Source organism: Neofelis nebulosa, chromosome 7 (genome assembly GCF_028018385.1).
Source record: "Neofelis nebulosa isolate mNeoNeb1 chromosome 7, mNeoNeb1.pri, whole genome shotgun sequence".
Taxonomy (NCBI): Eukaryota; Metazoa; Chordata; class Mammalia; order Carnivora; family Felidae; genus Neofelis; species Neofelis nebulosa.
In genome coordinates, this window is record NC_080788.1 from 144,138,183 (window position 1) to 144,162,698 (window position 24,516).

At 38.2% G+C, this 24,516-nt stretch overlaps 1 long non-coding RNA gene and 5 other non-coding genes across 10 annotated transcripts in view; all 6 read left to right on the top strand.

Annotated features, from left to right (window-relative positions):
* Positions 1 to 24,516, top strand: part of LOC131517740 (uncharacterized) — a 53,370-nt gene that overhangs the window by 8,243 nt on the left and 20,611 nt on the right. For 3 of the 5 annotated variants that reach the window (XR_009264776.1, XR_009264773.1, XR_009264774.1), the window contains exons 3-5: positions 2,444 to 2,523; positions 5,305 to 5,409; positions 17,907 to 17,989. This is a non-coding gene — a long non-coding RNA (uncharacterized LOC131517740). Of the gene's footprint in view, positions 1 to 2,426; positions 2,524 to 5,304; positions 5,410 to 17,906; positions 17,990 to 24,516 lie in introns of all 5 variants that reach the window. The other 2 variants (XR_009264775.1, XR_009264777.1) reach the window with 1 other exon arrangement.
* LOC131518504 (small nucleolar RNA SNORD113/SNORD114 family) lies at positions 992 to 1,063 on the top strand. The gene has a single exon (XR_009265176.1). It is a non-coding gene; the product is annotated as a small nucleolar RNA SNORD113/SNORD114 family (small nucleolar RNA).
* Positions 7,867 to 7,938, top strand: LOC131518487 (small nucleolar RNA SNORD113/SNORD114 family). The gene has a single exon (XR_009265161.1). It is a non-coding gene; the product is annotated as a small nucleolar RNA SNORD113/SNORD114 family (small nucleolar RNA).
* On the top strand, positions 16,351 to 16,425 carry LOC131518488 (small nucleolar RNA SNORD113/SNORD114 family). Its single transcript, XR_009265162.1, has one exon. It is a non-coding gene; the product is annotated as a small nucleolar RNA SNORD113/SNORD114 family (small nucleolar RNA).
* Positions 19,833 to 19,907, top strand: LOC131518485 (small nucleolar RNA SNORD113/SNORD114 family). The gene has a single exon (XR_009265159.1). It is a non-coding gene; the product is annotated as a small nucleolar RNA SNORD113/SNORD114 family (small nucleolar RNA).
* LOC131518493 (small nucleolar RNA SNORD113/SNORD114 family) lies at positions 23,064 to 23,139 on the top strand. The gene has a single exon (XR_009265168.1). It is a non-coding gene; the product is annotated as a small nucleolar RNA SNORD113/SNORD114 family (small nucleolar RNA).

A 24,516-nucleotide genomic window follows, 5' to 3' on the forward strand; every position in this document is an offset into this window, starting at 1 on the left:
TAATGAGAATGTGATATGGTCCAGCTTTGTTATTAATTTGGCAGTGTGAAACTCATGTCCACTTAAAAACATCTCATAGAGACTGTTTAGAATTGGCTTTTAATTTACAGCATGAACGCACCACAGCCAACTGAATAATTCTCTAATGGGGAAGATCTTAGTTGTTGCCTCTGTGGGTAAAGAGCATAGAGACCAACATAAATGTTACAGTCCCTGGTCTCTGGCGAGTTTGTTCATGAATTTTCCAAGGACTTATTTTACAAAATTTAAAATAGCATATTAATAATAGCATAATAACAAATATATTACATATATAAAATATACTTATATGTAATAAGTATATATAAATACATATGTAATGAAATATATAAACATAAAATTGGTTACAAAATATGTAAATGTGTATTATTTATATATGTAATATGTAAAATATAAAACATTTATATATATATAAAATTAAAGAACACCAAGCATTGGCCAAGGATATGAATATGTTATGAACTGTTCATGATTAGTCATTTTCAGGGCCACATGATAATATATATCATTTTAGTTCGGCACCAAAGTACATTTAGAAGTATATCCCTTCCTTGCTAAAGCTCGAGGTTATTTACTTGTTGAGGGAGGGGGATGTAGGATGATGGAGAAAATTACACGTTCTAGTGGTGAGGGAAGACGATGGTTCATAGCTGTTTATTTCACCCTCTTTACAATGAGGATACGTGAAGAGACGAGCAGAAACTTCTTATCAATATGATGTTGATGTGAAACAGCTGTCAATCCCTATGTGCAACCCAGAGGTGCACTAAGAAAGAGACATCAAGCGTATTAGCTTTGTGGGACAAATGCAAATAGACTTACCTTGGTAAAAACCATTCATCTTATTCTTGGCATTTGTGATGCATGGCTATTGACCGTGTTATAATTTATGCATGTAAAAATGATCCAGAAAGGAAGATATGAATGAAGAAGGCAAAAAAAATGCCAAGTTTGGATCAATGATGAGTACCCTGGGGTGTCTGGATTAAAGATTTTGATTAAGCTCTGTAGCTCTAATGTCATTACGAGAAGAAATGTAGCCATTCCCTCTATGGTGAAAGTGTTTACAAAGCAAGAAGGGAAGAGTAGGGATCCTGTTGTTAGGTTTTGTGTTCCTAGGATGCGGGATATTTTTAATTACACATGAAATGATGCCTGGTCAGGAAAGAAATGAAGGAGTGAATGAGGACAAGGAAAGCCACACATTGTTTAATGATGAGACTATGTTTTGAAACATTTCTGAAGTAATGAGGTCTAGGAAAGTAAGTAGACTTTACTCTGTTCAGCAGGGAGCAGATAGGAAAGTATGCCCAAGATTGAATGTTGTCATTATGAATTGATGGCAGGTTGCTGATTTATTTTATTAAGGGAAACAGGTTGGCATCGGTAAATAATTGAAGATCTAATTGAAAAAGAAAGAAGATTATGGACCAGTCATGAGAATGTGGTCCCATGACAAGATGGTTTGCTCTGAGCTTATGATCTCCTGTTAGTATTATTGAAAGCATTGTCCAGTGACTTATAATAATGACATATTATATGTTATTATAACCGAATGAATGGATTCATATTTTATTTAAAAGGTGAAAATCATACACCAGTGAGGAAGGACTCTGATTATCCTGTTTTATACTACTGCATCTATATTTTTAAAAAGCCAGGCTTTTCCCAGTTTGTATAATGTACAGACAGATGCTTCCCATTTTAATTCACTTTTCTTTTTCTTTTTTTTTTTTTAAGTCAAAGTGCAGATAACACACAATGTTACATTAGTTTCAGGCGCACAACATAGTGATCTGACATCAGTAGATGTTATACTGTGCTCACCATAAGTGAAGGTACTGTCTGTGCCTTTATATAATGAACAACAGGTGAAATTATTCCATGAGTAATTGAATGAGTGAATGAATGAATGGATGAACGAGTTAAGTAGAGCCAACCATGGACCATTGTTAAAAATATGCCGTGAAACAAGGATTTAAATTTATCCGATCGGTTTAAGAAAGATCCATGGAGAAGGGTAATGTAGATTTTAGCTAGGTAAAGTACCCGGACATGTTTATAAGAGTCATAGTTATTAGTTGTGATTGGAGCGATGGATTCAGTGGTGTTCATTTTATTGTTGAAAATTAAAATTAGGGGTGCCTGGCTGGCTCATTCGGCAGAACATGCGTCTCTTGATCTCAGGTTTGTGAGTTCGAGCCCTAGGTGGGTAGAGAGATGACTTAAAAATAAAATCTTAAAAAACTTAAAATGAATGGAGTAGGTAAACAGTAGTGATATTCTTGAGCCAACGAAAAGAAGCCAGTTTTATGTTTAATCGAGAACTCTACGATTAGTGTCTTTCACACATACCTAAATGTGTGTTTTTTTCATTATTTCCAAAGCCTGATTTTTACCTCAGAATGAAGGCACCACGGTTGATTTAATCCTATCTAATGGTGAAGACTGTGGCTCTGTGGGTAAGGAGCATTAAATTCTGAGGTGAGTCACAGTCAAAGTCTATGTACTTGGTTAGGGGAACTTGTTCATGGCTGTCCACTGAAGTATTTCAAGTAATAAAAAGCTATGTAGGAGTGTAAAGTTAAAGAATGCTGTACATTACCAATGACAGGAATAGATTATGAACCAGAGATAATGAGGAGTAATTCAATTCTGCGCAACTGATGACTCCTTTAAAAAGGTGGCAGAGGGGCGCCTGGGTGGCGCAGTCGGTTAAGCGTCCGACTTCAGCCAGGTCACGATCTCGCGGTCCGTGAGTTCGAGCCCCGCGTCAGGCTCTGGGCTGATGGCTCGGAGCCTGGAGCCTGTTTCCGCTTCTGTGTCTCCCTCTCTCTCTGCCCCTCCCCCGTTCATGCTCTGTCTCTCTCTGTCCCAAAAATAAATAAAAAACGTTGAAAAAAAAAATTAAAAAAAAAAAAAAAAAGGTGGCAGATGTTTCATACGTTTTCGGGGATACTTACACGACTGTGGATTTTAACATTCATCCCTTCACAAGAGTCAGTGAGAGGGAGCACATGGCCTACGCTGAAGGCCACTGCAAAAAGAGACGTAATGTATTAGCTCCATGGGAAACGAGCTTATCAATAGATCTTAGTGATATTTAAGGATCTTATTTTCGAGCTTTAGTGATTTCTGTGCATTGATTCTATTGTGGGAACAGTGAGCATATCAATAAACCTAAAGGATAAAGGACTGAAGGAAAAGAGTGCAAAGCTCAGGACAATGAGGAGTCCTGGGGTGGGGGTTGAGTCTGAGTCCAGAATTGTGTGGAATGTGGGGAGAGGGAGACCCTCCTGCACTGCTGGTGGGAATGCACACTGGTGCAGCCGCTCTGGAGAGCAGCACGGAGGGTCCTCGGAAAGTTAAAAATAGAACTACCCTACGACCCAGCCATTGCACTACTAGGTACTTACCCAAAGGATACGAAAATACAGATTTGAAGGAGGACAGGCACTCTGATGTTTATAGCAGCTCTATCTATGATAGACAAATTATGGAAGCAGCCCAAGTGTCCATTGACTGATGAATAGATAAAGAAGATGTGATATAGATCTGCAATGGAATATTACTCAGCCATCAAAATGAATGAAATCTTGCCGTTTGCAAGGACAGGGGTGGAGCTCGAGTGTACTATGCTAAGCGAAATGGGTCAGAGAAAAACAAATGCCATAGGGTTTCACTCATGTGTGGAACTTAAGAAACAAAAATGAGCATAGGGGGAAAAAAAAGAGTGAGAGTGACAAAACAATAATTAACTATAGAGAGCAAATTGATGATTACCAGAGGGGAGGCAGGGACGGGTAGGGGAAATAGGTGATGAGGATTAAGGAGGGCACTTGCTGTGATGAGCGCTGGGTATTGTATGGCAGTGTTGAATTCACTATATTGTACACCTGAAACTAATATTACACTGTATGTTAACTATACAGGAATTTAAATAAAAACTTAAGAAATTAAAAAATAGAAAAAACAAGTAAATGGAATTGTATTAATCCCTGTCTAGAAATCTGTGGACTATTGCAGAAAAATAAAAATAAAATCAAAGAGAGAGAGAGAGGGATAAAATAAACTTGTGAGGAAGTGAATTCATGAATGAATAAGGAAATGTGTAAATGAATGAAGATAAGGAGGGCCATGTGTGGACGAGCTATGAAGTTATGTAATAAAGCAGAAATGATTATTAGTGTATATTTGAAACATCAGGTTCTATAGATAAATCAAAGCTCTGAGCCCTTCCATAAGGACAGTATGGACAGATGTACCCAAGAGTTCATGTTGCTGCCTTGATTCTTTGTTTGGTGGTTTTAATTAAGAAGGACAAAAAAAAATGTTTACATAAATAAACAATTGCTTAAATATTGTCTTATTGAGAGAGGGCCAAATGTGAACCCATACTGAGGATATGTCATGTGACCAGAGTTACAATTAATATAACTGTATTCACTAGTTTAATTAAAAAAATTCAAAAGATGATTTAGTAATCATTTATGTCTATCGGCCATGAGCATGTAGACTGGATACTTAATATTCCTGTTCCGTGCCTTGGTTTTCATTGGTACTGACATCTTGTCATAAGGGAATGAAGGAGTGCATTTCCCTGCAGATTAATTATTCAAAAGAAGGCTGAGCAAGGGCCAACGAGGAATGTGTGTTATGAACCAAAGATAATGATTACTCCCGTTATCCGCAAAAGTTGTCCAGATAAAGAAATAGAACTCTAAATTCCTTCCATTTTGGACAAAGTACACATAGAAATATTTTTTAAATTCCAGTTAGTTAACATACAGTGTAATGTTAGTTTCAGGTGTACATAGAAATTTGCATGAAGAAATTCTTTAGAAAAATGGGAAGATAATTGATTTATTTTATGCCTAATTATATACACGAATAAGTAAATGAATCAGTAGACATAAATCAGAAAAATGTGTGCTTCATTGGTGAGAATATGCCATAAAACAAAGATTTACATTTATCCAATTTTGTACAAGTGAGGTCCATTAAAAGTAATCACTGAGTTGTTAAATTTATGGATAGGGAGTATGTAGACAGATATTTATGATAGATAATGGTTCCTATGTTGGTGTTCATTGTACTGCTTAAAAAGAAAAGTTAAATAAGTCAATAAATAAGAGTGCGATTCATCGGCAATGATGACATTCTTTCTGAAATGACCAGTGTTTATGATTGATCTAATACTGCAAGTCTAGCCTCCATTTAAAAAAAAAAAAAATCTAACTATGGGCTCTTTCTTTCTCTTGAAAGTCTGCATTTTCACTAAGCGAACACACCACAGATGAAGTAATCATTCTCTAATGCTAAAGATCTTGGCTTTAGCAAACTGTGGGGGTAAGGACAGAAGAAATTGATGTAAGTAGCAGAGTTTATATTCTTGGGTTGGGAGGGCGGTTTGTGAGTGTTGCTTGGATTTTTCAAAGTAATCAATGAGTATATTAAAAAATAAAGCCAAATGAGCCCAGCACAGACCCGAATTGAGATTTATGATGAATCAGATGCAGGACTAGTAAAACCCAATTAAAAAGATGCTGGACGTTTCATTCAGTTTTAGGATTGCTTTGCATTGTGTTTTATTTTTGCGTTGCAATGCATTTAAGTACTTCTCCATTGATAAAGATTTAAGCTATGAATTCCTTGAGGGAGAAACACACAAGAAGATGGACAAAATTGTTGTCTCTCTAGATGTGGAGAAAGATTAAAGTTCCCATGGTTACTCACTGCATCATCTTTAAATGGAAAAGGGCCAGGCGTGGACCATTGAAGCTGATACGGAGCGAGAATGTTGGTTAATTTATATATGCAAACAGCATACGTATATATTGCAAAGAATACCCTTGTTTATTAGCACTGTGGGAAATGGGTGTACAGCCGGTTCTTAGTGATATTCAAGGATGTCGTTTTTGGGCTTTTTGATTCATGAGAATAGATTATATTGTTATGAGTGAGTCCATGAATGAAGGAACAAGGAATGTGTAAATAAAGGAAGAACAAGATGTTCGGTGTAGATTAATGATGAGGATTCTGAGATGTATGAATCAAAGATTTTAATTAAACTCTGTACCTTTGAGGTCCCCTGAGAAAAAGAAATCTAGCTATTTCTTCCGTGAGAGAGGGGCTTACAGCACAAGTTAGGACGAGTTAAGATCCGGTTCCTGAGCTTTGAGTTCTTAATGTCTGTGAAATGTATCATTATATTATTTCCCCAGACACTGAATTTCGTAATCTAAATCGATCAAGTCTATCTTACATTTGTCCTTAAAGGATAGATATCCTATTCCATGAGAGTCCCTGTTGTTTCAGATTGGTGGTAGCTAGCTGGTTGTTGGTTCTATTTAGAAAAGGAGCAAATCCGGGGCACCTGGGTGGCTCAGTCAGTTAAGCGTCCGACCTCAGCTCAGGTCATGATCTCACAGTTCGTGAGTTCGAGTCCCGCGTCAGGCTCTGTGCTGACAGCTCGGAGCCTGGAGCTGCTTTAGATTTTGTGTCTCCCTCTTTCTCTGCCCCTCCCCTGTTCATGCTCTCTCTGTCTCCAAAATAAATAAATATTAAAAAAAATTTAAAAAAAAGAAAAGGAGCAAATCCTCGACATTACCAACAATTGCTTACATAAGTGCTTAATGGAAAGAAAGCCAAGCAAGGACTAATACTGAGAATATGATATTATTTAAAAAAATAAAGAAGACTCTAACAGGTTATATCTGTGGACAGTGACGTAGGGACAGATACTAGTATTAGTCAATGTTCTTATCCAGCGTCTTGGCTTGCATTCACTTTGAATGCATCGTTAAAAGTCGATGAACAAATCAGTTCTATATTGGTCAGTTATTTACTTACTTTTTATTTTTTTATGAAAAAAAATTTTTTTAATGTTTATTTATTTTTGAGAGAGACAGAGACAGAACGCGAGTGGGTTGGGACAGAGAGAAGAGGGAGACACAGAATCTGAAACAGGCTCCAGGCTCTGGGCTGTCTGCACAGAGCCCGACGCGGGGCTCGAACTCACAAGCTGCGAGATCACGACCTGAGCTGAAGTCGGACGCTCAACCGACTGAGCCACCCAGGCGCCCCAGTTTGGTCAGTTATTTAAAAGAAGGCAGAGGAGTAGGTGTCATGAAACAATATAATGACTAAACCATTTTAGATGAAGAGGAAGAAATCTAGACTTAATCCCACTCTGGACGAGTGGATATCAGCAATGGCATGACATGGTATTTCAGTTCTGGAGTACTGGTGGGTTTTACTCCTTTTCTTTTAAAAAAATGAGTAGATGATCAAATTATGCTTTGAGTAATTAACTAAGAGAACAACATGAGTGGATCAGTGAATGTATAAAGTAGGGTAAATCTTAGACCAATGCTTCATGGGATACTCTTAGCCGTGTGTGAATACGGAACCTTAAAAAAGAATAATGAGGCTGCGAATCATGTGGTTAGGGAGTAAACAGATGGACAGTAAATAAGTCAGTAAATAAAAAATAGTGTCCTTTTTGAGTCAATAATGAGAATGTGATAGCAACTAAAGTTTATGATTAATCGAGTACCTCATGACTCCAGCCCATTAAAAAAAGGTGTCTATGCTGGTTCGTTCTTTACAAAAAGTGTATTTTAATATCTACAGGACAAAATGCTATAGCTGATTGAATTATTCGACAGTAATGAGAATTTTAGTTTTTACCTTTGTGGGTAAGGAGCCTAGAGACTGTAGTAGGTTATAGTCAAAATTCACGTCCTTGCCCTTGTTATTATTAGTGACTTAATGAGGGAATCAATAAACAAAGGTATTAATGAATGGAGGAAATGTTGCCAAGTTTGGACCAATGATGAGTATCCTGGGGTGTCTGAATCAATGATTTTGATTAAACCCTGTAACTCTGAGGTCAGAGACCTAGTTAATGCCTATATGATAAATCAGCTTACAGTAGAGGTTAGTAATATTCGGGAGTTTGCTCTTAGGTTATGAAGGTTCATAGGTCTGGATTGTGTTGGTAGAAGTGAATTGATAAACGAATAAATAAATTTATAAATAAAGACAAGGAGAGCCACATGTGGCTTAATTATGAGAATGTATAATATTATTATTAATATTTTCTGAAGCACTCAGTTCCAACATAAATTGACTAAATCTGATACCTATGTGGGTCAGGAACATAGAGAGATAAGTACCGGAAAGCAGCGTTGTGTTGTTCTGCGTTGTCTTCAAGGTGCTGTTTGCAAGAAAATAGGATCTGGCTGGTTATATCTGGGAGTAATGAACATATGAACAGCTGTTAATTCCATACAAGTTTCTAATCCAGTTTGCATGTTCGTAGCTATTGATGATATTGTGAGTGAATGTATATCGCATTCATGTCTCAACCAGTTATTTTGAAGAGGGTGCAGCAGGATTTTCTCAGCCCTTCATGACTGACGTTTTGGGCTGGATAATTCATTGTTGGGAAGGCGGTCCCGTATGTAGTAGAATGTGGAGTAACCTCATGGGCTGTGTTAGACGTCAGTTATTAACCCCTCCCTCCCAGTTGTGGCAATCAAAAATGTCTCCGGACATTGGCAAATGTCCTCTGGTAGCAGAGTTTTTGTTTTTGTTTTAGTCGTGTGTGTGTGTGTGTGTGTGTGTGTGCGCGCGTGTGTGTGTGCGTGCACACGTGTTGCCTCCTTTTTTAAAAGACTATTTTTTTTCAATATATGAAATTTATTGTCAGATTGGTTTCCATACAACACCCAGTGCTCATCCCAAAAGGTGCCCTCCTCAATACCCATCCCCCACCCTCCCCTCCCTCCCACCCCCCATCAACCCTCAGTTTGTTCTCAGTTTTGAAGAGTCTTATGCTTTGGCTCTCTCCCACTCTAACCTCTTTTTCCCCCCCTCCCCCATGGGTTTCTGTTAAGTTTCTCAGGACCCACATAAGAGTGAAACCATATGGTATCTGTCTTTCTCTGTATGGCTTATTTCACTTAGCATCACACTCTCCAGTTCCATCCACGTTGCTACAAAGGGCCAGATTTCGTTCTTTCTCATTGCCATGTAGTACTCCATTGTGTATATAAACCACAATTTCTTTCTCCATTCATCAGTTGATGGACATTTAGGCTCTTTCCATAATTTGGCTATTGTTGAGAGTGCTGCTATAAACATTGGGGTACAAGTGCCCCTATGCATCAGTACTCTTGTATCCCTTGGGTAAATTCCTAGCAGTGTTACTGCTGGGTTTAAAAGACTATTTGTCAGAGCAGTTTCAATGTTCATGACAAAATTGGATGGAACATACAGAGATTTCCCATAATCCCCAACCCCCCGCACGTGCATAACCTTCCCACCATCTACTGACATCCCCCACCACGGTGGTACATTTGTTACAATTGATGAACCTACACTGATGCATCATTATCACCCAAAGTCCATAGTTTGACTAGAATTCACTCTTGGTTGTAATTTCAGTGGCTTTGGACAAATGTGCAGTGACATGTATCCAACATGAAGGTATCACGCAGACTATTTCACTAAAAATCTCCTGGGCTCTGCCTGTTCACCCCTCTGTCCTCTCTCACCCCTGGCAACCTCTGATCTTTCTACTGTCTCCATAGTTTTGCCTTTTCCAGAATGTCGTGTGATTAGAATCACTACTATGTAGCCTTTTCATATTGTCTTCTCTCACTTTAGAATATACCCTTAAGATTCCTCCGTGTCTTTTCATTTCTCATTTCTTTTTAGCACTGGATAATCTTCTATCAGAAGATTATAGCAGTTTATTTATCCATTACCCACGGGAGGCCATTTTGGGTGGTTCCAAATTTGGGCAATTATGAATAAGGCTGCTGTAAACATTCATGTGCAGGTTTTTGTGCAGATATTAGTTTTCAGCCCCTTTGGGTAGATACCAAGGAGTGTGGTTGCTGGATCACGTGGTAAGAACATGTCTAGTTTTGAAAGAAACTGCCAAACACCTATTGTAATAGGTAGGTAGTGGTATCTCATTGTTGTTTTAATTTGCATTTCCCTGATGACATATGATGTGGAGAATCTTTTCATATGTATCTTCTTTAGTGAGGTGTTTGTTACATTCTTTGACTCATTTTTTTTTCTTTTTTTTTGATGGTTTAATTAACATATATTGTGAAATGATTATAGTAGGTTTAGCTAACAATCATCTTCTCATAGAAATACTATTTAAAAAAAGGAAAGGAAAAGAAATTTGTTCTTATGAAGAGAATTCTTAGCATTTAGTCTTAACAACTTCCCTACATATTACACAACAGCATTAGGTATAGTCCTTGAATTGTACACTGTAACCCTAATAGTTATAACTGGAATCTTGTATCTTTTTGTTTTCTTCTTTTAAGTTTTTGTTTTTTGTTTTTTTAAAATTTACAGCCAAATTAGTTAGCATACAGTGAAACAGTGATTTCAGGAGTAGATTCCTTAATGCCCCTTAGCCATTTAGCCCATCCCTCCTCCCACAACTCCTCCTGTAACCCTAAGTTTGTTCTCCATATTTATGAATCTCTTCTGTTTTGGCCCCCTCCCTGTTTTTATATTATTTTTGTTTCCCTTCCCTTATGTTCATCAGTTTTGTCTCTTAAAGTCCTCATATGAGTGAAGTCATATGAGTTTTGTCTTTCTCTGACCGACTAATTTCACTTGGCATAATACCCTCCAGTTCCATCCACATAGTTGCAAATGGCCAGATGTCATTCTTTTTGATTGCCAAGTAATACTCCATTGTGTGTGTATACCACATCTTCTTTATCCATTCATCTGCTGATGGACATTTGGGCTCTTTCCAGACTTTGGCTATTGTCGATAGGGCTGCTATAAACATGGGGGTGTGTGTGTCCCTTTGAAACAGCACGCCTGTATCCCTTGGATAAATGCCTAGTAGTGCAATTGCTGGATCATAGGGTAGTTTTATTTTTTTTGAGGAATCTCCGTACTGTTTTCCAGAGTGGCTGCACCAGCTTGCATTCCCATTCTTTGACTCATTTTTAAATCAGGTTGTTTCTTTTTTCTTTTTTAAAAAATTTTTTTTTAACATTTATTCATTTTTTTGAGAGATGGAGAGAGAGCAAGTGGGGTAGGGGCAGAGAGGGACAGACACACACACAGAATCCGAAGCAGGCTCCAGGCTCTGAGCTGTCAGCACAGAGCCCGACGTGGGGCTTGAACTCACAGACCGCGAGATCATGACCTGAGCCGAAGTTGGCTGCTTAACCGACAGAGCCTCTCTTTTCTGAGGAGCCCCTCTTTTTTTTTTAAGGGTTCTTTGTGTGTTTTAGATAAAAGTCATTTATCAGATATATCTTTTATAAATATTTTTTCTCTGTCTGCGGTTTGTATTTTGTTATCTTGACAGTTTATTTGCAGAACAGAAACTCTTAATTTTAACGAAGTCAAGCTCATCAATTCTTTCTTTCCTGTATTGTGTCTTTGGTGAAAAGTCATCACCAAACCTGAGGTCATCTAGATTTTCTCCTGTTAACTTTTAGGAGTTTTATTGTTTTAGATTGGGATTGTTTTGAATCTATAAATTGCATTGGAAAGAACTGACATCTCAATAATACTGAATCTTCCTATCCATGAACATGGAATACCTGTCCATTTATTTAGTTACTCTTTGATTACTTTCATCAGAGTTTTGCTGTTTTCCTTCATATGTTTTGTTGGGTTTATAACTGCATATTTAATTTTATTGGTACTATTGTAAATAGTATTGTATTTTTTTATTTTTTATTTTATTAAATTTATTTTATTTTATTTTATTAATTTTTATTTATTTATTTTTATTTTTTATTGTCAAATTGGTTTCCACACAACACCCAGTGCTCATCCCAACAGGTGCCCTCCTCAGTGCCCATCACCCACTTTCCCCCTATGCATCGTATTGTATTTTTAATTTCAAATCCCGCTTGTTCTTTGGTGGTATCTAAGAAAATGATAGACTTATATATATATTTTTTCTACATTGATGACCATGTAACCTGTCAATAAACACAGTTTCATTTCTTCCTTCACTAATAATATACCTTTTATTTATTTCTCTTACTCTTATTCTTATATAGTATATCTCTTATTTCTTTATTCTTATTCTTGTACTGCAAGTTACAACTTCCAGTACAATGTTGTAAAGTAGTGTTGAGAGGGAACATCTTTGCTTTACATCTCAGTGGGAAGCCTTCTAATTTCTTACCATTAAGTATGCTAGCTGTAGGTTATTTGTAGATATTGTTTGTCAAGTTGAGGAAATTACTTTCTATTCCTAGTTTGCTGAGAGGTTTCTTTTAAATCATGAATGCGTGTCATAGTTTGTCAAATGTGCTTTTTCTCATCTATTGATGTGATGAGATGACAAAAACATCTTTTGAGGGAAAAAGATCTTTTGTTTTTCTGAGTTGCCGCTTGGCATTTTACAGTATGATAATCCTGCTCACACCCAGAGTTTGAGCATTTGCGGGGAGGGAGGGGCAGAGAGAGAGAGAGAGAGAGACAGAGACAGAGAGAGAGAACCCCAAGCAGGCTCTGGATGGGCAGCGCAGAGCCCGATGCAGGGCTTTAACTCATGAACCGTGAGATCATGACCTGAGTTGAAATCAAGAGTTAAGACGCTTAACCGACCGAGTCACCCAGGAGCCTCAGAGTTTGGTTTAGATAAGAACTTGAGTTTAGGATGTTTGCCCTAAGTTCCTGCTTTACTTTTCCCAGACACCATTAGAGTGTCTGGGAAAAACCACTTAGAGTTAAGCCCACAAAAAGTTAGTGATTTCTGCCCCAAACATCTTTTAAGTAGTAGGTGCTTGTCACCATGTTCTCTATCTTGTGCTTGCTGGTCACCTGGGAAGAAGGACTGCCCTTCTCCCTGCTCAGTTGTGTCCCGTCTCTTTCTCTTACACTCACTTTTGTTTTCTTTCTTTCTCTCTCTTTCTTTCTTTCTTCCCTTCCTTCTTCCTTCCTTCCTTCCTTCCTTCCTTCCTTCCTTCCTTCCTCCCTCTTTCTTTCTTTCTTTCTTTCTTTCTTTCTTTCTTTCTTTCTCTTTCCTTTTGGTGTGGCTAGAAGCTTATTAATTTTATTGGTCTCTTCAAAGAACAATTTTTTTTGATTCATTGATTTTCTCTGTTAATTTCCTATTTCCTATTTCTGCTCTAATTATTGTTATTTCTTTTCTTCTTTGTATTCGATTTGTCCTTTTTCTAGTTTTTTTTTTTAAGTAGAAACTTAGATTGCTGATTTTAAATCTTTCTTCTTTTCTTTAAATAAAAATTGTAGGGGTGTCTGGGGAGCTCAGTAGGTTGAGCATCTGACTCTGGATTTCGGTTCAGGTCATGATCCCAGGGTTGTGGGATCGAGCTCTACATTGGGCTCCGTGCTGAGCATGGAGACTGCTTCAGATTCTCTCTCTCTCTCTCTCTCTCTCTCTCTCTCTCTTTCTCTTTCTCTTCCCTCCCTTTGCCCCTCTCCTCCACTTGCATGCTCTCTCTCACTAAAATAAAAAAAAGAAATAATGTATATTTGAGTTGGACAATATGATGTTTTGATATTGATATACATGTACATAGTGAAATAGTTACTACCGTCAAGCTAACACATGCATCTCCTCACATAGTTATTCTTTTTTTACTTTTTTATTTTCGTGATAAAAGCACCTGAAATCTACTCTCTCAGCAGATTTTTCAGCACACCATACGATGTTATCAGCTATAGTCATGATGCAGTACATTCAGTCTCTAGAACTTTTTCATCTTACGTGATAGCAACTTTGTACCCTTGACCAGCATCTCCCTTTCCTCCCCCTCCCCACTCCTGGTAACTGCCAGTCTGCTTTCGGCTTCTGTGAATTCAACTTTTTTAGATTCCTCATATAAGTGAAATCACGCAACAGTTTTCTTTCTTTTTCTGGCTTATTTCACCTAGCATAACGCCTTTGAGGTGCTCATTTTTGTTGCAAATGACAGGATCTCCCTTTCAAAGGCTGCATAATATTCCATTGTACTTATATTCCATAGTTTCTTTATCCATTCATCCACCAACACACACTTAGGTCTTCATTTGTGACATATGCATTCAATGTTATAAATTTCCCTCCAAGCACTGCTCTGGCTGTCATTTTCGTTTGTTTGTTTTTTAGGAAACAGGAAAGATTAACATAAGTGGATAATCGATTAAGTATATATCTCATCGAATAAGAAGCAGTTATGGACACATGTCGACAATGTGTCATATGAGAAGCATTAGGATTGATCTGATTGTGTTCACTAAATTTTATTAAAACTCAAAATGATCTTGTCAATTATTTTTGTGACTCCCAAGCAGATAGATGGATGTTAGTATCACTCAGGATTTGTTTCTAAGTCTTTGCATTCACAAATTTTGATGTGTCGTTATAACTGCATAAGTGAATAAAATCCTATCTTAATTATTTAAAATAAGAGACAGCACAGATCAATGAGGAGCATGTTTTATGAGACAATAACAATGATTGGTTTGGGTTTTCGCTACTGATGTTTGTAGAAAGAAAAAAAATTCCTGTTCTACTCCCATCTTTGGTAAGGGACATGTATATCGTTGCACTGAATAGTATTTCTGTTCTGGATTATTTCTGTTCTGGTTTACCATTTTGACTTTCTTTATATAACGAGTGTATGGTTAAATCATCCCATAAGTAAGTAAATAAATGATTAAGTGAATAAATGAGCATATAAAATGGGATCAGGCAGGAGTCATCCCACATAATGTAAAATAAAGATTTAAACGCAACCAGTTCTGCAAAGGCAACATCCATGAAAGTCATCTTGTATTCTCTTAAAACTATTACAATATAGGGGCGCCTGGGTGGCGCAGTCGGTTAAGCGTCCGACTTCAGCCAGGTCACGATCTCGCAGTCCGTGAGTTCGAGCCCCGCGTCAGGCTCTGGGCTGATGGGGCTCGGAGCCTGGAGCCTGTTTGCGATTCTGTGTCTCCCTCTCTCTCTCTGCCCCTCCCCCGTTCATGCTCTGTCTCTCTCTGTCCCAAAAATAAATAAAAAACGTTGAAAAAAAAAATTAAAAAAAAAAAAACTATTACGATATAAAGATACTTTCGATACGCTTATTCCTGTGTCGTGTAGTTGACAGTGGCTACTACATTATTTAAAAGTGAAAGTAAAATGCTAGACTAATGAAGAAGTGCCCAAGTTTATTCTAGTTCCACATAATTCACATGCATTAAAAATCTAGATTAATTGTACTTTTTCCTTCACAGAATGACCATGAGACAGCAGATGTATTCATTTTTAAAAAAAAAATTTTTTTTAACGTTTATTTATTTTTGAGACAGAGAGAGAGAGAGAGAGAGAGAGAGAGAGCATGAACAGGGGAGGGTCAGAGAAAGAGGGAGACACAGAATCTGAAACAGGCTCCAGGCTCTGAGCTGTCAGCACAGAGCCCGACGCGGGGCTTAGAACTCACGGACCGCGAGATCATGACCTGAGCCGAAGTCGGACACTCAACCGACTGAGCCACCCAGGCGCCCCTGTGTTCGTTTTCTAAGAAACAAAATATTGGCCGTCAGCTCTGTATGAGCTAGACAGATGTAGAGACAAGTGTAAGTAACACTCACAGTTCCCATCCTTGGTTGGGATGCTTTGGTTGATGAGTGTTTAGTGGGATAGCAAAAGGAATCGATGTCTATAAAAGTAATAAAAATCTCCAAATCTGGGCCGGTGATGGGAATATGTCAGGAATCAAAAGCTATGTTTAATCTAATTTGGCACCAACGAAGTGATTTAAAAAACCGTCATTTCATTCATTTTCAGAAGTATTTAATATTGCAGTTTATTTCCCTCCCCAGAGGACTTAACCATTTCCGTATTGGGATAGTCCCGGCTGATAACTGTTTTGCGTTGCAACCTGTAAGCAAGTAGAATGCTTTGTTTTGAGATGGGAATAAAGTGGTGTCATCACTTTTCACTGAGCCATCTTCATGGGGAAATTAGGGGCATTCGCTTTCAAGTGTCCCCTCTCGGAAAGACAGCTTTCATACGTTCTTCCTTTCCGATCTTCTACTCTAATAAACGTCTGCCTGCTGCTCAATTCAATAGAAGAAAGCCACAGAAGGACCAGTGGTGAATGTGGATTTGGTATGAAGCATGGATATTAATTGACGACACATATTCTCTGAGGTCCATTGTAAAAGGAGATTTAGTCTATTTGCTTTACGGGGAAAGAGCCATTAATGCGAAGATCTTATCCTGGAACTTTATGATAGCGTTGTATTCATGGATCAATCAATCAACCAATCAGTGAAGATATAAAGGAAGAAAAACGTGCCTGGACCAATGATGAGTACCATGGGGTATCTGAAACAGGAGTTTTGATTAAACCCATATGCAACTCTGAGGTCCATTACAAAGAGACACGTAGTTATTTCCCCTCTGCGGGAAAGGAGCACATGTTACCTTTTGTGGTTCTTGGAGATGGATTGTATTTTATTATTATTATTATTATTTTAAAAAAATTTTAACATTTATTTACTTTTGAGAGAGAGAGAGAGAGAGAGAGAGAAACAGAGTGCAAGTGGGGAGGGGCAGAGAGAGAGGGAGACACAGAATCCTAAGCAGCCTCCAGGCTCCGAGCTGTCAGCACAGAGCCCGACGCAGGGCTCAAACCCACAAACCGTGAGATCATGACGTGAGCAGAAGTTGGACGCTTAACCGACTGAGCCACCTGGGCGCCCTGGATTGTATTTTTTTTTTATAGAATCGATTCACAAATAAATAAAATGTATCAATGAATGAAAAAAAGAGGACAATTTATACGCTTATTAAGGGAAGTAATGCAACATGGAGTAGTAATATGAAAATTTGAAACTCCGACTTCCAAGAAATGGTCATGAAAGGAGTATATGGTCACTTGTACATAATACTCAGCAATGTTTGCTGGTTGCTCAAGGGTTGCCGAGGGATTCTTTTATTAAGGAAATGGCAACACACTGACTCTATAATAGTTGGTTACATAACCACACAATTGAGAGCCAAGCAGAGGCCAGTGATGAGAATGATTTATATGACAACAGTCATCATTACTCTTTTTTCAACTGATTTTCATGAAAACAATAAAAAAGAAGCAAGTATGTTATTGACAGTGGTGACTGTGGACAGACATAAATTTGGCTCAGTCTTCTTGTCCAGTGGATCTGATCACAGATACCTGTGGTTTTGTGTCAGAGCAAGAAGGTGTAATTTTATGTCTCGATCTATTTTTTAAAAGTCAGCAGACTATGGACCAATTAGGAACATGTGTTTTAATACGAGGATACCGATTCATCTTACTTTGCTAATGACAAATATTCTAGGAACAGTTTTAGGCTCTTCCATTTTTTGAAAGGTGCATCTGGACCTTTCCAAGTTGTGGTAATTTGGTTCCGGGCTGGTGTTTGACCATTCTGAGTTTCCGTTAGAAAAAGGATATTATTATTCCCTGAATAATAAAATAAACCAGTGAGTGAGTGAATCCATGAATCCATAAGTACATGTAGTGGAGGACTGGGAGATTGTGCCAGGAAGCAAATATGTTAAATTCTACACAGCCAAGTCCAATAAAAAGATGATCGTGGCTTTCCCTATGTGGGTAGCAAGGAAAGTCAGATGTCTCTGATTGTTAATAGTTTTTATTTTGTGTTGAGCGATGAATTCAATAGTATTCCTATCAACTACTAGAAACTTAACTCAGTAAGAGTACCACCCTTGAGAAATTCGTAAGAATGTGATAAGAAATAGGGCTTCTGATTAACGGTTCCTCTTGACACATTTCAACTTAAAAAAGCGCACTCTGTCTTCATTGTTTTTACAAATTGGCTTCCCTCCCCCCTTTTTCCTTTGTTCATAGAATGAACACACAGCTGATTTAATCGTTCTATGATCTTGAAGACATGGCTGTGAATTCTGGGACTGAGAAACATAAAGACTGAGGTAAGTAAATATCAGTGTTTGCATTTAAGGCTTAGATGGGGTTTATTTATGGGAGCCCACTAAATTATTTCAATAAAATAAATAGTTAAACAATGTAGGAAATTCAGGCATGCCAGTCATGAGCCCCAAGTCTAGAATGTGTCACAAGCTAAAATTTATGATTACTTTGACTCATCCCAACTAAGAGCCGTTGCTGAAGTGATGGGGGGCGTCTCACATATTCTCAAAGCAGTCTGCCTTCTCAACTCATGCTCTTGTCCCATTTGCCTAAAACATACCTTCACTGAGGAAGATGTTAGCTGTTAACTCTGAGGCTGGAGCACCCCGAAAGATTGCAGATGTCAGTTTTGTCAGTTGTGGGTTAAGATGACAGGTCTCTGGGTGTTGATGACACTAGCTTTCCTGTCGGGGCAAGTCAAGGGAGAAAGGAGAAGGTGGTCACCGGTCCCTAAGTAAGGGACTGATATGAAGGGAGCGCCCTGATTAATCCCTGTGTGCAAAACAGAGGTTCACTATGAAAAGCGAGTGACCGTTCGCTTTCCATGAATGGGGGCGGTGAGCAGATCTCGGTTGTATGGAAGGCTTTTGTTCTCAGTTTTGTGTCATTAAAGGGTATTGAGTGTATAATTCGGATTCATGAATCTATGAATGAATCCTTGCAAGAAGGTATAAGTGAACGAAGACCTCAAAAGCTGTGCCCAGATCAATGATGAGTATCGGAGGAGTTACCTGAATCAACACCTTTGACGAAGTCCTCTGTGTAGCTTTGAGGTCCGTTACAGGAAAAGAACCAGTCGATCTTCTCTGTAGAAATTAGCTAATAGTGGAAGTTAGGAAAATTCAATAAGCTTGCCCCAGGCTTTTGTGGTTCATGGCTACGGATTAGGTTATTTCAAGTGAACCAATGCATGAGTAAAGAAAGAAATGAATACATGAGACGCTAAAATCCTCCTCATGGAACGATTAGCAGAGTGCAGCAAACGCTGTTAATATCGATACAATTCTGAGGGAAAACGGAAAGGCTCACTCTGTAATCCTCTTTTATATGGAACATACTAGTATCTGCAGTTCAGACCCAGTGTCTTGAGTGTCTGTAGTTTGCTGGGGAGTTTTTAAGCTAAGAGAAAGGGAAGTGTTTGCATCAGTCAATAATCTATGAGATAACCATCTCTTTAATAGGCGTTGATACAGGTGGAGATTTGTAATCGTTATAGCTCTTAACCTTGGGCTAGGTGATAGTGTTTATTGTATTATTTATAAGAATTCCATACGGGTTTAATAAAGAATGGGATGCTGGAGCCAGAGTTTATTGGTATCTAGCTTTGCCTGATGAACAGCCATTAAAAATTTTTTTGAACGTAGCCTTAGTCTGCTTTTTCTTACCCAGAGTGAACAATAGTATAGCTGACTCAGTCATTTAGTGAGGAGTTACGGTAGTGAACCAGGAGCATGAAGAATCATTTAAGTAAGTCCCTGAGTTTACATTCTTTGTTTGGATGGGTTGCTCACGGGTGTCACTCGAAGAGTTTCAAAGCAAATAATTGTGCATCACGCACACACAAATAAATAAAACACTCCCAAGTATGGATCAACGATGGGAATATATTATAGACCCAAAATTATGTGTAATCTAAATCAGCACCGCAGAGGTAATTTTAGAAGAAAATATAATGTTATTTAATTTGTTTTCAGAGCAGTTTCATATTATTTCTTTCTTTACGTTCATTAGCTCTGCAGGAGAAAAGCCTAAAATCCACGGATCTTGTTTTTGGGATTTTGTGATTGTGTTATTATTATTTGTGAATCAGAAAATGAATCAATAAACCAAAAAATTTTCCTAGCATGGACCAGTGATGAATGTCATGGGGTTTCTGAAACAAGAATTTTGATTAAACCCATCTGCAACTCTGAGGTCCATCACAAAGGAACACCTTATTATTCTCTTCGTGGGAAATAAAAGCCTTCAGCATCTCATTCGTGGGCTTTTGTGGTTTGGGGTATGAATTGCATTATTATAATACAATTAGCCCATGAATAAAGAAATACATCAATGAATAAAGAATAAGAAGGATATGCATGCACTACTTTTAGGGCATACAATGAAACAGGGATCATTATTCCAACAATTTTGAGATTCTTAGCCCTAATAAATTAGCAGTTAAGGCTTTTATCACTTTGGTGAGGGGCATATGGTCAACTGTGCCTAAGAGTCAATGGTTGGTTCTGTGTTGAGGCACATTGCCAATTGATCATTCTATGAAGGAGAGGAAAATACATTTACATAAATAGTTGATTGAGTAAACTATCTAATTGAGAGAGAGAGAGCATGGCGTTACTGTTTCATACGGCCACACTCATGATTAATGCAGTCTTCTTAGGCAGTTTTGTGTAAGCAAACAAACACTAAAGAATCAGTTCGGTATTCTTCTGGGTAATGACGTAAGGACAAATGTAAATATTATTCAAGGTACTTCTCCAGTGTGGGTGGGCTGACACATATTGAAGTATAATTATAAGTGAACAAATGCATATGCATTTATATCTCAGTGTTTTTTTTTAAGTCAGCCAACAATACATTAAAGGAAAGCATGTAGTTGAATTTAAAGGTCATGATGTATCATGTTTTACCCAACTCATATCCATAGGAAGGAAAAGAGTTCTAAGCCTTTCTGCTGGTGCATGTAGACATTTGTAAATAGTGAGCATTTTGCTTCTGTTTTGATGGTTGTTTAATTTTGGGGATTCTTTTAGAAAAATGAAGGGATGATCTTACTATCCCGTGAGTAATTAAATAGAATAATTAGTGAGTGAATTAATAAATATATTAAGTAGGGTCAGATTTGGATCACTGGTGAGATTGTGCCCTGAATGGAATCTCCCAGGTATCCAGTGCTGCACAAATAAATTTCTTTCTTTTTTTTTTTCTGGAATAAAGTTTTTAAATATGCAATTTATTGTCAAATTGGTTTCCATACAACACCCAGTGCTCATCCCAAAAGGTGCCCTCCTCAATACCCATCACCCACCCACCCCTCCCTCCCACCCCCCCCATCAACCCTCAGTTTGTTCTCAGTTTTGAAGAGTCTCTTATGGTTTGGCTCCCTCCCTCTCTAACTTTTTTTTTTCCTTCCCCACCCCCATGGTCTTCTGTTAAGTTTCTCAGGATCCACATAAGAGTGAAAACATATGGTATCTGTCTTTCTCTGTATGACTTATTTCACTTAGCATCACACTCTCCAGTTCCATCCACGTTGCGACAAAGGCCAGATTTCATTCTTTCTCATTGCCGAGTAGTATTCCATTGTGTATATCAACCACATCTTGTTTATCCATTCATCAGTTGATGGCCATTTAGGCTCTTTCCATCATTTGGCTATTGTTGAGAGTGCTGCTATAAACATTGGGGTACAAGTGCCCCTATGCATCAGCACTCCTGTATCCCTAGGGTAAATTCCTAGCAGTGCTATTGCTGAGTCATAAGGTAGATCTATTTTTAATTTTTTGAGGAACCTCCACACTGTTTTCCAGAACGGCTGCCCCAGTTTGCATTCCCACCCAACAGTGCAAGAGGGTTCCCGTTTCTCCACATCCTCTCCAGCATCTATGGTCTCCTGATTTGTTCATTGTAGCCACTCTGACTGGCATGAGGTGATACCTCAGTGTGGTTTTGATTTGTATTTCCATGATGAGGAGTGACATTGAGCATGTTTGCATGTGCCTGTTGGCCATCTGGGTGTCTTCTTTAGAGACGTGTCTGCTCGTGTGTTCTGCCCATTTCTTCACTGGATTATTTATAAATTTCAACAAAAAAGATGATCTTGGCTCTTACCTACATGGGTGGCAAGTACAGACAGATATTCCCGATAATTTTTTTTTCTGTTTACTGCTAGGTTCAGTGGTGGTCATTGTATTATTTAAAATAAAAAAAAATTCCATGGGGCGCCTGGGTGGCGCAGTCGGTTAAGCGTCCGACTTCAGCCAGGTCACGATCTCGCGGTCCGTGAGTTCGAGCCCCGCGTCAGGCTCTGGGCCGATGGCTCGGAGCCTGGAGCCTGTTTCCGATTCTGTGTCTCCCTCTCTCTCTGCCCCTCCCCCGTTCATGCTCTGTCTCTCTCTGTCCCCCCCCCAAAAAAATAAATAAAATAAAATAAAATAAAAAATTCCACAAATTAGTAAATATTAAGTAGAGCTCTGTCTTTCCAATGTTTAGGAAAGTAGGCAAACTCAGGTTTATGGTTACTGGATTTTTGATCATTTAGGATAGTTAAATGTAGACTGATTCTTTTTAAAGTTTGCTTTTTACTCCTCAGAATGAACACACTCTACCAGATTTGATTATTATCTCATGGTGAAGATCTTGCCTTTTACCTCTTTGGGAAAGACAGAAGAGATAAGTGTAAGCAATAATCAGTGTTCATGTATTGCTTGCGGGGCTTAGTCATGGGTATTCATTGAGATGTTTGGAAAGAGTTAAGTGGCCATATACATGGATAATTCAAAGGTGAGCTTGCATTGACCGAAGACGAAAAGGTGTTTATGAATTCAGAATTACGATTAATCCATTCCAGCCATTGCTGAATTCATTAGGACGAAGGATGAAAGGCATGTTAGCAGTTTTCAAAACATTTTAATATTCCATTTCATTTTTGTTCCACGGTGGATTCAAACACTTCTCCACTGGTTGATATTATTATAGACTGTGGACCCGGCAAGGGCGGGGAACCATAGGAAAATGGAAAATGTTGCCTTTTCCTTAGTTGTGGTACAGAATGGCAGTTCACTGCACCATCTTTGAAGCATGGGTGTTAAATGAAAGAGGCCCCAGCAGGGACCAATGACTCATGGAGTTAGGATGATGCCAGGAGTTGGATTGATTCATATTGGCAATGCTGTGGTGCATGACACAAGGAGAACTAGTCCTGTAGCTCTGTAGGAAGTCAACTTTCATGGACTTCATCTCTTCAGGGATGTTGGTCTTCTTTTCCTAACTCTTGCACGTTGACCATATTATTAATGAGTCAAGGAATAATAAGTCAAGAACAATGTATTAAGTGAAGGCACAGAATGCCAAGTCTGGATCAACGATGAGTGTGCGTGGGGCATCTGAATACAAGTTTTGATTAAACCCGGTCTGCAACTCTGAGGTCCATTGCATCTATGGGAAATGTGCTTATAGAGGAAGTTAGAAATAGTCAAGAACCGTGTTCTTGATTTTTGTTGTTGTTGTTCACAAATAGGGATTGTATCATTATAAGTTAATCGACGCACGAATGAGTAAAGTATAAGTGAAGAGGTGGGTTGTACCTTATTTAATTATGAGAGGAGCTAAGGAACCAAGGATTACTGTTAATATAGCTTTTTGGAATTTGGAGTTAAAATAAAATGGTATAAGGCTGCTCCTCCTTTGGGAACGTATAGATAGATATTTGCGGACATCAGTGTTGTTGTTCTGAAGTGGCAGTGAGTTGGTGGCCTATCTCATTTTAAAAAGGGACAAAAAACTCATATGATTACATAGCAATCAGCAATACGTAATATAATACATGTATTCCACTGTAATAGAGCAAATCATGATAAACCCATTAGTGTAAAATTAGTTTTCATAAGCAATAATTTAATACAATCGATAATAAAAAATAAAAGACATTATTAAATAACTGTTGAAACTTAGAAAAGGTCTAAGCATGAACACCAAGAAGGTGAATGTAGTAATTGTGTTCATTGACTTTTATTAAAAAAAAAGTAAATGTGTTTTGTTGACGATTTCTGTGAGTGAAAAGCCAATGGATACATTTAGTATCACTCAGCCTTCTTGGGAAGTATCCTTAGGGCTCACCATTATCGGTGCCATTATTAGTAGTGAGTAAAAGAATGATTTTACATCACCACCTATTATCTAAAAGGACATAAATCATAGGTCAGTGAGGAGCATATATAATGTATAAAGGAGCACGACTGACTCTGTTTTACCCTCTTCAAGTCCACGGGCCCCTCCTTCTTTGGGGGAAGGATCATATAAAGCCACTCTCTGAAGTACATCTTGCTGTTAACACTTACATCCAAATGAATGAAAAATAAAAACTCAGTTCCTCAGCAACGCTAGTCACATTGCAAGCCCTGTGTGGCCAGTGGCTACCACACTGAGTAGTGTTAATAGAGAATGTTTCCATCACTGCAGCAAGTTCTACAAGTGCAGACAGTGCTGAGATAGAAAGTTGTATGTAGTAGTATTTAGTTTTGGGTGGTTGATGGCTCTACCACTTTGTGTTCTTTGCAGGAAAAAAAAGAGGATCTAATTAAATTATCCTCAGAGTTGTGTAAGAAGTGAGTACGTAGATTAATCGAAAAACACAAGAATTAAAGTACAGTACGGCTCATTGGTCAGATCGTTGCATGAAAGAGGAATTTAAATTCAACCCATTTTGCTAACGCTTTCTCACCGAATGACTCTGTGGACTTTTTACTATTTGGTAGGTCATATAGACAGATATCCATAATAGTTATAGTTCTTTTAGTGTTGGGCAGAA